Source organism: Papilio machaon, chromosome 7 (assembly GCF_912999745.1).
Source record: "Papilio machaon chromosome 7, ilPapMach1.1, whole genome shotgun sequence".
Classification (NCBI taxonomy): domain Eukaryota; kingdom Metazoa; phylum Arthropoda; class Insecta; order Lepidoptera; family Papilionidae; genus Papilio; species Papilio machaon.
In genome coordinates this window covers 2,720,994-2,734,334 of record NC_059992.1, presented here as the reverse complement: position 1 = coordinate 2,734,334, position 13,341 = coordinate 2,720,994, and the positions used below count along the sequence as shown (strand labels likewise).

The window sequence follows — 13,341 nt, the reverse complement described above, 5'->3', positions numbered from 1 at the left end:
AATATGTTTTGACTTATTTTCAACAACATTCGATAAATTTTAAAACAATCTTTCGATATACGCAAAAATCATAATTACACTAACACAATTATTCTATCTCTTTCTTCATTTTTTCTCGTTTTAGCATATACTTTTTTTTTTTGTTGTAAACAAACAAATTATCTTCGCTATTGTAATAATGTACCTCTCTTTTTAGCAGTCGTTCAGCTGCTTCCTACTGAAAATGTTCGATTTAAATCTAAAATCTAAAATACCTTCAATTTAATGAAAGTTCTTTTGTTTTTTCTAATGCTTCTTATTTAAAAGAAGTCGGAGACACATTAAATTCAATCTAATGAATTTCATTTTGTACAATGTAATAAAATAGTTTAGAATATCTCTAATTTAATAGAAATCCAAATTATAAATGTATACTTTTCAATACTCCGAAGGTACCTTATTAGGTTTACCTATTTATGCATTCATATATCCAATTTAATGTATATCCAAAATAGACGAAGATATATATATCTCCAATTTAATGGAAATCCAGAGCACTACATATCTGTATTATCTATATATATATAAAAGAAAGTCGTATCAGTCACACCACTCACAACCCAAGAACGGCCGAATCGATCCGACCGAAAATCGGTGGGCAGGCAGCCCAGAACCAGGAAACGGATATAGGATAATTTTCACCCCGCTCTCCATCCTTTTTATTCCGCGCGGACAAAGTCGCGGGTAAAAGCTAGTTTTAGTTAAAATGATAGCCGATTTTCAAAATACGGCCTGTACCTGTCATTTTACGTGAAATACTTAGTTGCAGTTAATAGATAATAGACCCATATTTCGTATGACACTGTCTTAGATCCTAGAACGGTTCGTTGAAGAAGATTCACAAATACCTTTGCCAGAAATATAATTATTTCTGAACAAAATAAATATGTCAGTTGATACTTATTGTATGTAGCATTTGATGTGTCTCGTTACAGAGAATATTTGATGACCTAATAGTGAGTAGATTAATATAACAGATTTAAAACATCTTTACAAATAAATCAGGCCACCCGTTGACCCCGCCTTTTATTGACGTTCCTTACACTTATGAAGATTGATATTGTAAGTACTCGAAGGTATAATAATTTACAATAATTTCAATCGCTTTTTTTTTACAATTAATTTTTTACAGTTAGCTGTAATAATTTGTAAATATTATTGACAATTAATATTTTTGTGAACTAAACTTTAATAGACAAATATTCCTACTCATCATAATAAATAGATACGGCGGAAGTGATATCGCATGCTTGCAATATATCATCATTACTATTTTACACGTATACAACTTATAAAATCGGATAATACTGTAAACTAATGTTCCCCATATCATATTGTCATCTTTCTTCTATTATGAAATCTATAATAATTGTACTCTACTTTTAGGCATAAAATTAAATATCTTGATTGCAATGTTTTAATTTACACACAAGTATTTTATTACTTAGGGCGCAAAATACGGACATAGTTACCAATTTTCTATTTTGTTTTTTTTTTTTTTTTTTTTTTCACCTCGTCGCCATTTGTAGGACCATAGGGTCCCTAAAGATGATTAAGGACAGACACTGGCTCACCACTACCACACTGGAGCGCAGGCGCACGTCCGCTTCGTACCGCGTTCGTCACTCAACTACCCAGAGACAGCTGTGCCTTCCAGTGTGGTACATGAGACAGTGAATTGTATCTATTCCATAGACACAAACACTACACTGCTGATTATATCTGTCACATATCCTTTATACAGTACTACTAGTACTGCTTTGTCTCGACATGTGCTTTCAAGCAATAGAAGAACTGCACTGTTTACTTATTCTGCGTCAATGTTCTGCCCTCGTGTGAAATTTTATGTGAGCATTACTTATGCATAGAGTGGAGATTGAAGCGGGCACAGTTGCTACGTCATCGGTACTCAATACCATCTCCGTGTGTTAACACGAACCCCTCTCTGTCACGATTGTTTACAGACAATGCATCACAAAAACACCTCATCATTTTTAAAGCGACTATTGACAGATTATACAAAACAAGTTAAGATTTATTGAGGTTGTTGAAAATAATATTTAAATAAGTTGAAAGGTTGAATGAAAAAAATGACAAGATAATTTGATTGCAAATGTGAGCGGGGTTTGTTGAGGATTTCTTAATGTGCTTTATTTGAGAATTAATTGCTTATTTATTAAATTACTTAAGCATCTTTAAAAACCTATAGAACTTGAAAAGCTCAATGAAAAGGTAATATAATGTTCTGCTGTCCTTGATTGGCCTAATGACATGATGGCTTTATTTTTTCTTGAAAATAATTTAATAAGAAGCGAACAGCAAAAATGTCTTAAAAGTAATCAGTGCTTTGTTGGTCGTCCCCAGTCGATGTGGGGCTTTTATAACTTGCAAGGCGGGCAGCCGCAAGGTATAATCTGTTTACAGACGCGCACACTGTACAATACTATCCAAACTTTACGATGGTTCGTTATGTAGCACGAGTCTCTGTCTTCTTATTCTTTAGCTTTATACCACTTTGTTTAATTTTTCGAGTTATTTTCGACTTTCATCTTTGTCTATTCATTGCAATTTGCTATTTTACATGTCAACATTTTTGACATCACAATTTATTTACTATTATACACAATTTACTAATTAATGTAATTTTATACAGTGAATTCAGATATGAGGGCTGATAGAGATGTATGGAAAAATAGTACATCGTGCTGACCCTCCGTAGGCATAAGCGCAAGGCTATAATAATGTTTTACAACGACTACCCAACGTAGATACTGCTAAGTACGAGACGCCGTAATGATTGAATCTTATTATACCAGTAGGTACAGACGAGCATGTCTTGTGTTAATTTCGAGCAAGACACGCCCGATTCTCCTTAGAATGTTTTTTTGAGATAATTAATTAAAACACATTTGTTACACGCTTTTTTATAGTACATAGAAATTATAAATTATCAATAGAACATGTACTGTTGAAAAAAGAAATGTTTTATGTATTTTTTTGCAGCTGGCAGCAAAAAAATAAAACAAAGGATTACTCCACAATAATTTTCCTTTTTTCATAACGCCGTGACCCGCCCTTGCCTTCGTTTAAATTGAATAAACGACTTTGAACAAACGCGGCGATTGATCCATAAATAATTTTAATACCCCGTTAGCCCGCCTGATTGCCAATTGTACGTTTCAATACCTGTATAAGTTTTTGCCCCTTCAAATCCTCTAGCGCTTCAATTTTCTAAAGGACGTAATCAATATTCGATCCTTGAGAAATATTCGAAAATTATTTTAAATACCTTATATGAAACGAAACACTAAAATTATCCTATTTATCCTTATTGGATCATGTTTCTCAAATGCTTTTTAGATTTTAGATCGGTTAAATTTAAAAATGTTGATTAAAAATATCGCGGATAAGAAGAATGGTTCAAGATAGAATATTGATTGCAATAGTAAAGGACATCGTCTTTTCTTGAATTTTGTTAAATTCGGAGAAAGGATGGAATCAGTTATAAACGATTTAGTTTGAATAACGATCAAACTTTGAGAAATTGCTTTTTAAAATGACTTTACAATAGTCTAATCTACGCTGGCTAGATTCCAAGATTTGTTTATTTCATTCGTATTTTAAATGTAAAATTCTTATACTCAACAGACTAAAAATAATTGAATAACACTGTTAAAAGTTATAAAAGTACTTAATATCAAGAGTTACACTTATATTCTCCGTAATAATTCGATTCTTTAGACGACTGTGTCGCAAACAAGGGAACCGCTAATATTATTACGTTGTTAGGTGCGTACGCTAATCTCAATTATGCGTTGTGCCGGTTTCAATTCACACTGGTCCATATTTTATTTCTAAGAAAAAAATAAATGTCTTCAACCGTTGAAAACTATGAAAACATTTTTCTTTCGGTCTCTTTTAACAAAAAAATAGTGGTTTTTGTATAAGTCCTTCGAAGGAATTCGTCTTTACAAGAAATGTAAACTGAAAGAAAATAAGACTAACCAATCTATGCATATTAATATAATTGGAGTGTTTGTAAGTATTATTATAAAAATAAAACGAAAAAGATTTTTTTAAAATTTTTGTGTATCTATGTCTGACCGCAAGGCCGTGTTTGTTTTGGGTAATCTCCGGAACGGCTGGACTAATTTTGACGGGACTTTGACGGGAAGGTGACTGATGCACGTCGGCATATTATCGTATAGGCTTCTCATTTTTAAATTCTGTGCTGACAAAGTCGAGGGTTATCGCTAGTTAACCAATAAAGATGATATTAAAGTAATAGTCATACTGAAATTAATTAAAAACAAGTAAAGTTATTTTTGAAACAAACGTTACTAAATGAAACTCGGAAAATTTCCTTAGATCTTTCAATTACAAAGAAATATTATTGAAGACACTTCAAAAATTTCCCTGTATTATTTTAGGTATAATGAAAAACTTGTGAGATTGAATGGCTATAATGGAAGAGGAAGACCAAAGAAAGTATGGATGGATTGTGTGAAAAAGGATATGCGTAAGAAGGGGGTAAATTCAGATATGACGCCTTATACAGATGTATGGAGAAGTAGTACATACTGTGCCGACCCTCAATAAGGATAAGGGCAGGTTGATGATGAATGAGATATTTTGTTTCATCGTATGATAACATAGTTCTTTTATTTTTTTTGGGGTAGGCTCCGAGCCCCTCGGTGGGGACGTATAGTGAGCTGATGATGATGATGATGATAGTTCTTTTACTTATAGGGTTCTAAATATAATAATAATAATAAAGATGTATTGCGTTTATTACATTATTTATTTATTTATTTATTAAACTCCACTTATAATATGTACAATGTAATCTTATTTTACTTTGGGTTCTTAAACTGGTAGGTTTGTAAGAACCCTGCACATTCTCTATAGTTGGGTAGTTTACAATATTTTTGTTTACATAGTACGAATACGTCTTACATTAATTAAAGAAAACTGAGATGTTAGGTTTTCTGTGATTCTTTTTGTGGTATTTCTGTATTAGTTATGAAGGTTCTAAATGTATAACGAATTGCGTATAGTTAAGTAAGTAAGCAAGCTTACTATTTATTATAAAAATATCTTGGAGCTATTTATTTATTAGGCGCTTTTTAATTTATCTTTACTACTAGAGTGCCATGACATAATGACTCTTTGACTACTATTTCGGTGAGAGGTAAGAACTTACAGAGAAGTTTGGCAAGAAATATTGTCCAAAAATATTTCCTTTGCAGCGTTATCGTTGGTAATATAAAAAAAAAACTAAATAATGTTAAGAATATGTAGGAAATTTAAATATTGCATATTAAACTATTTTTATTAAATAAATGTTTGCTTCTTAGATTAAATATTAATACAAATTTAGTGTAATCTCAGATCTAATGAAGCCTAATTATTATTTATTACAGCATAATTAATAAATATGTACAAGAAGATGGATCTTTGTTATACAATTTGAGGTATTTATTAAACACTCGCTCGTTTTCTTTGAGAAATACGTAGACTAATTAAAATAATTTGGGGTTTTCCATTCAGTAAGAATTAATGACAAGCTTTTTGAACAAATAAATGAGAATGTGAAATGTATTAATATAAATAATGTTTCGTTGAATTAGCTCTATTCAAAATATGAATTAGTGGTACCGAGAATTTCCACTGCTGTTATACTTGTACAAAAACATATGTCGTCTTTGTTTTATCAAAGAGAAGGTAAGGGATGAATGCCTGTCTTAAAATTTATAACGCAATAGTAACAATGAATGCGTCCTAATTTACACAACAAATCACGTTATAAGAACCCACACACACACATATAAACAGAAATGCTAAACAAATCTTATTTGTTTCTTTTATTTCTGTTAAATCTTTTACCTTTACTTTAAAAAAATTAAAAAGGAAAGCAAGACAAGTGACAAAAGGCAAACTACTTTGCACGGTAACTACTTATTCAGAAGAGTGGCTTGAGAGGAGAGTCTGACTTGTAGAGCGCAAGATTTATGCCATTCATAAACGACTCTGGAATGTTTTTTTCTTAGTTAAAAGCGAGATTTATTCAAACAATTTTATTGCAGGAAAATAAATTTTCATTTTAACTTCGAACATTCATATACTAAATATATGTAGCCTATTTGTGTAGCCTACTGTTTTGACTTAGTTGATTTTCTATTGTTTCTCTTTAGCGAATTAAATAAAATCTAGATATTTAATAGTCAATAGAAATATGCAGTTATTAAACAAAAACTAAAAATTTCAATACAAATCAGAACACTACTTTTTCATTCAAGAGTAGAGTGAATAGGCATTAACAAAGCTAACGCGTACATCTTTAGACCACATCATCACTTCATCGAGTGGGATCGTGGTCAGGCGCTAGATTTTTTAATATAAAAAAATATTAAGTTGAAAAAGATATAAGCACTTTTTAATGTACGAAGTCTGCACTAAATTTGTACGAAAATTTTCACTCTATCATTCATGTTAGTTCGAAAGAAAAAAAAGAAACCACTTAGTTTCAAGTAAAATCTCCTTCCTAAATACAGGAAACTTTATGATCTAATAATTTTCCGACTTATTCTCGCACAGGAGCCCATATTTCCACTATTCGTATAACGTTATAAATTGGGAAGTCAAGATCTGCGCCATCAATAACCAGTCAACTAAAAACGCTAGCAACTCTTTTATTTAGCAACGTTGTCGTTCTGTGTCAAAGTTTTTCTCCTTTTATCCACCTCTTATAAAACGTAAATTTTCGGAGTTTTTTCTAACTTTTTTTTAGAATGTCGTATCGTACGTTCATGTTCACGGTCTGAAGAGGATTGTCATGTAGCTGGAAGTTGAATTTTACATATTTTCGAATCGATGTTTGTGAAAATGTTTGTTGTATTATTTCCAAAATATTTGCTACTACTGAGATATTCTTAAGTGAGCTAATATATAACTAAATTGTTTGTCATCACACTTACAATCCTGTACTTAGATAACATCTCTTAACCATCTTATCTGAATTTACTTCCTTCTTACGTATGTCATCTTCCACACAATCTATCCATATTTTATTCTGTACATAAAATTATTTTAACATTACTTAATTTTCGTTTCACAACGAATAAGTAAAATATTTAATTTTACACTTAAGCTCCAGTTCCTTTGATAAAATTTAAGCATAAAATAAACTGAGATTTTGTATAGCAACAGAGGTATTGCGTTTACTTCTTGAAATATTGTAATCCTTTACAGACTTCATTAGCGAAAGGGACTTTAAAATAGTTCAATTGATTTTACAAGCACTACAACTTACCAGTTAGCTAGTTAATTATTTACTTCTATAAGGGCACGTACATAATATAACAGTGTATATTTTCCTTCCGAAATCTTAAGATCATATTATCACTGGATGAACCGCAGTAAGAAAAATCACAATGCAATATCATGGGGGATGTAAAGAAACAAAAATAATTTAATCATACCGTCCTCGGTGTCTCACCTGGTGTTTTCATAACAGGCACGACCTTTGCCGTAATCTTGTTTACTAAGGCCCCGGCAAGATACGCCGCTTTCGGGCCTGGGACGTAACTTTCTCATTTAGGTGCTGCAAGCTCTGCCTTTATTGAATATTTTTCCTGCATTTGTAACATATATCTTGAAGTAATATACAAGTAGATATATAAAATATAGGTTACCTGTTATGTAAATCGTGTTGGTTTAGTCTACCAAAAAATACATAAGTAGAACTTTTTTATCTGCTATCACTTGCTCGTTTCTTTGTTACGTTAATAACGGCAACATCTTGAAGATCATAGTTAAAACTCAAAAACATAAAATATTTCCATTTAGAGTTATACTTTGTTAAATTTATAATTATATTCTGAAGGTCATATCGATCTACAATCAAATTTATAATAAGTACAAATGAGTAGAATAGAAAAATAAAAAAGACAATATTGTTAGGACTGTTGAGGGTAGTCTCACAAAAGGTTTTATAAGGAAGTATGCGCTGCTGCTCGAGGCATTCTCTTTCCATCCGTCATTGCGGAACGTCTGACATTTTTGTTTATTTACGTTCGGTTTGAGTTTATACTACAGCGAAGATTATTATGAAGTAGAGTTAAATTCATTATTTTGCTGTTAGTTTAATTCTTTTAAAATACTTTTGCATCAAATATCTTATAATATTATAAATTCACAAAATACAATTTAAATTTAAAAGAAATAACAGATGTAAAGAGAATTATTAAGATTTCATTGTACTAATTTATATTCACTCAAAATGTAAGGTAATTAATTTTATCAGTTGATAAAGGCGTCGGAGGATTGTGCTTCTGCCAGATGAGGTATTTTAGGTCTTTCTAGAAATTTATGATTCGATCTTAAAATGTTCTACTTAATAAATAAATTTATTCATGCATTTGTTTTTGAGAAGCTATTTACTATTCCTAGCTTTGCTTTGTACCGACATTTTTTTTGTTTTATTCGTTTATTTATAAGTAAACTTTAATTATCATTCGTAATTATAAGTCTGTCTAGTCGAACGTCGCATGTAAAAGATTATATCAACATGAATGTATGTGCACACATAATTTAACCCTTAATTATATATTGTCGGGGAAAATAATAAGCTTTATGTATAACTTTATTTACTATTAACTTTTGCCCGCGACTCTGTCCGCGCGGAATTGAAAAAAAACATAATAAGTAGTCTACAAGTTCTTCCAGACTATGTTCTATATCTGTGCCAAATTTCATCAAGATCCATTCAGTCGTTCTAGGGATACCTTCAAACAAATATCCATCCATCTATCCATCCATCTAAACTTTCGCATTTATAATATTAGTAAAATTAGCTTTTGCCCGCGACTTTGTGCGCGTGAAATTAAAAAAAAAAACTTTGGAAGTATCACATTTTTTTTTCGCAGATTTTGTTCTATATCTTTCCGTTAAGCCCTTTAAAAGTTATAAAAGTTATAGTTTAAAAGTTATTTAACTTAAAAATTAAAAAAAAATGTTAATCATAAGTTGGTAGTTACTGTAATTTTGTATTTACATAGAAATATCTTACTTAGTTAAGTATCGAAGTGGAACTTTTAGTTTTCAAACTCTTGCAAATTTTAAATTAAACATAAGAATGAAGCTAAATTTTAAGAGTGAAGAATTAAATCCTATTTTAAATTTTCAACAATATGTAGACACTCTGATATTTGCCTGTTACTGTACTCGAATGTTATCCTGCGGTCGAAAATACCTAAATCTTACAAATATTATATATGCGAAAGTTTAGATGGACGGATGTTTCTTTGAATGATTTTTTGTTTGGTTTGTTTGGATGGATCTCCAAAACGGCTCAACGGATCTTGATGAAAATAGGTGTAGAACATAGTCTGGAAGAACACATAGGCTACTTTTAAAGGTTTTTTTCAAGCGCACGGAGTCGGGCGACAACTAGTAATTCATAAATATCAACTTAATATATCTGATCCTCATAATACCGAAAAACAATACGTACCTGATTACTAATATCCTACAATGAATGCTATTTAAATTGAAATAGTGCTCTACGTGACACGTCGGTGTCCAACACGGTTCAAACAAAATTACGTTGTCATTGTTATACTCGGTTATTCTGAAACAATATTCAAAGTCATAGAATGTACCCAAACTGGGTTATGTTCATAATATACTAGCTTTTACCCGCGACTCCGTCCGCGCGGCATAAAAATATATAGAAAACGGGGTAAAAATTATCCTATGTCCTTTTCCTGGTTCTAAGCTACCTGCTCACCAATTTTCAGTCAAATCGATTCAGCCGTTCTTGAGTTATAAATGGTGTAACTAACACAACTTTCTTTTATATATATAGATGACTAAATACGACTTTTAATTTTAAACCTTAACATTAGTCTATTTACTTATTTCTTTACTTTACTATATTAATCAAAAAATAGTTGAAGATATAAAAACAAACTCACAACACTTTACTTACTCACAGTTACTTGAAAACTTTGTAATTTTAAACACTTTAAATTGGCTTGGGCTATCTCAATATTATGAATCATAGTTTGTTGTTAATCTAATTCTATCTTTTTGTTTTTTTTCTTTATTTTTTATTCTTAATATTATTTTTTATAAAGGTGCCATCTGAAAACCGGCGCAGGGGTAGTTTAGTCTGTCCCTGTTTTGCTTAGCTGGCTGCCTTTTGCCACACTTTGTGCCTTGTATGTGTATGTTTTTTTCTTTTTTGATTTTATATTTGTGTTAAATTTTTCTTTCTTTCTTTTCTAAATATAAAATTTAAGATAACTAGATATTCTGATGCTTGGTTTCTTTAAAAAGGTGCTTGTAAAAATAATTTAGACGTAATTCGTGACCTAACCAACAATACAATTTTGTTTTTTTATGTTGCAGGTAAAACGTGAAAAAATTCCTGGTAAAGTATAAAAATTTCTAAATCCAGTTATAAAGTTTTGTTTCGTAAAGATACTAATTAACCTAATGTTTTTTCTAGAACGGCTTATCGTTGGTTTCTGAGACCTAAATCCCTGTTGAAAACATTTCGTTATCTTTGTTTTCTTAAAGATAATGAGAGTTATTTCCAATAAGTTTATTTTTAAATTAGTAATAATAAAAAATTGAGACGCGCGTAGCTTTAGCGAGCAGAACTACAGTTTTAGACTATTACGAATCCCGACTGAGGGAGCCAGATAACGTAATTCTCAAGGCAACTTGGAATTAAGGCGTTAATTAATTCAAATTTTGGGATTATTATGTTTGTTAATATATAATAACTTTGTAGGCAACCAGTTAAATTCTCTAAAAAAAATTTTGTTTTTTGGGACATATTATTAAATTAGACAGAAACAGAACAAAATAGAATGATTTGAAACAATTAATCTAATTGATTAATTCTTTCTTTCTTTATTCCTTTCTTTTTTCTTTAAATATATAAATAAGAAACGCGACTGAAATATAAAACATATTTTCTATTTCATTTTATTCAAGTTAGCTATATTACACGAAACAAATATTAAATGTAATTAAACTTTATTATCTCCGCATATTTTCCTCAAATATTCTCATGTAAAACAAAAATAGGACGAACGAATTAGCGGAATCTAATTAAGTAATAAAACTTAATTTAAAGTTTGCGTAGAATCACAAAGTTATGCAAGAATGGCCGTCAAATTAATTTGTCTATACCGGAGTGGGGAGGAGCGGCGTCTACTCTTCGACAGAGCTCGTTCGCGGAATGAATGATTGTGAACAAGCGCGGTGATTGATCCATAAATACTCTGAAATACTTCGTTAACTCTCCTGATTGCCAATTGTCTCCCCGCTGATATTAAAACGAAATTGTAAGAATTTTCGACGAGGAAATATTTTATACGTTCAAATTGAATTACCAAAAAATTTATTGGTATTAATATACATCATACAGTTCAATATATATCTTCATGTCCTTGTAACTTCAGAAGGTTGATACTACTCTTCCATACATATCAGTTGTTATATCTGAATTGACTCACCTATTTTACACAATCCATAACATATTTAATTCGGTATTCAAAGTGTTGGAACAACATCCCGCCGCCGATTAAGAGCGCACGCACCAAAATTACATTTAAAAGCAAATTGAGATCGTTTTTGATGAAAATTCAAAAAGAGTTGTGAATGCGTAATCAGACCTACAGACCCCTCATTTGTTTTTCAGCAATGATCGGAAGATTCCCCAATTATTATTTTTTCCCCTTTCCAAATTATACTTTATTTTACTCTCAACCTAACCTAAATTCGTAATTATATGTACATCTTTTTTTTTGGATCACCTTATTTCACTTATACATGTATGAAAACTAACAATTATTTACTGCTGTAACTGACGCACTGATGCTAAGGCTTTTGCAGAATATCAGCGCTTATTTCTGAAAAGGCCTTATCCATTCAGCATTGCAAATCTAGTAGGAATTTTAATTTTTTATACCTGTTAATATGTACATGCCTGTTGCTTTTTTATATATAGCTTTTGTGTTTTTCCCTCCCTTCAGCATGTTTTGTTATTTTGTTATTTTTTTTTTTTTACATTATTAGTGTTTACTTCCCAATTATTGTTTGCTTTCTGAATGGATTAAATGAGTTTATTATTATTATTATTATTATTATTCCTCTACCTCTGTAATTAATTACTGTAACTTTTACGTACATAGATTAGAGTACATAAGGCGGCGCCATGATGCGTCAGTGACCTCATAATGGCGTCAATTGTCAAGTGCAACCGCCGTGCTTCCACAGGCGACATGCAATAAGTATAGGTATAATAAGTTACACACTTTATGTCGGCTTGCGATTAGCTCCAAGCGCTTATCTACAAAGGTGTTAGGTAGTTTAATTGAGGAAGGAATAAACGATGCCCGCGTTTGAAGATACAGCAATAGTAAGTAATTAATCACATACTACATACCATTGTATAAGATGTTATCTTACTAATATTATAAACTAGCTTTTACCTGCGACTCCGTCCGCGCGGAATAAAAAAATAGAAAACGGGGTAAAAATTATCCTATGTCCGTTTCCTGGTTCTAAGCTACCTGCCCACCAATTTTCAGTCAAATCGATTCAGCCGTTCTTGAGTTATAAATAGTGTAACTAACACGACTTTCTTTTATATATATAGATGTTTGGATGTTTTGTTTTAAGTTATCTCCGGAACGGATCAACATATCTTGATAAAATTTGGCATAGATATAGATCATAGTCTGGAAGAACACATAGCTACTAACAAGGTTTTTTTTTAATTCCGCGCGGACATAGTCGCGGGCAACTGATAGTTTATTAATAAAATTCATTGTGTTTAAGACATATAGTTAGAGCATAATCTTAATGCTTACAATAATAAAAGCTGCATTTAAAGTCATGGTAATTTATTTTGCGCAAAGTTATATTTTTGAGTAAGTTCATATCAATTTGTGTCAATTTATTGAGCGTGTCTGATTAACTCTGCAGTCGTTTTACAGTCTGCTAACTCGACATATCATCAAACAAGAAAATAACTTAAAGTTAACTTAGCTTTGTACGAAGTACACATAAAATTCTAAGTACGGAGAAGGTTAGAAACATTTCTAATCTAATCCGTGTAAAGAAGAAACGACTTCTTTGGGTTGACATTATTTTGATGACTCCTTTAGACTTAGTTCAGCTTTAAGCTGTTCAGCTTTAGCTTAGCTGCAATTTTAAATAATTTGAAATAGCAGTTGCCCGTGAATTCGTCCGCGAGGAATAAATAGAATAAAATCTAGTAAT

At 31.1% G+C, this 13,341-nt stretch overlaps 1 protein-coding gene across 1 annotated transcript in view; it reads left to right on the top strand.

Annotated features, from left to right (window-relative positions):
• The window catches only part of LOC106714087, a 91,909-nt gene that overhangs the window by 44,629 nt on the left and 33,939 nt on the right, over positions 1 to 13,341 (top strand). The gene's annotated exons all lie outside the window — the stretch shown is intronic.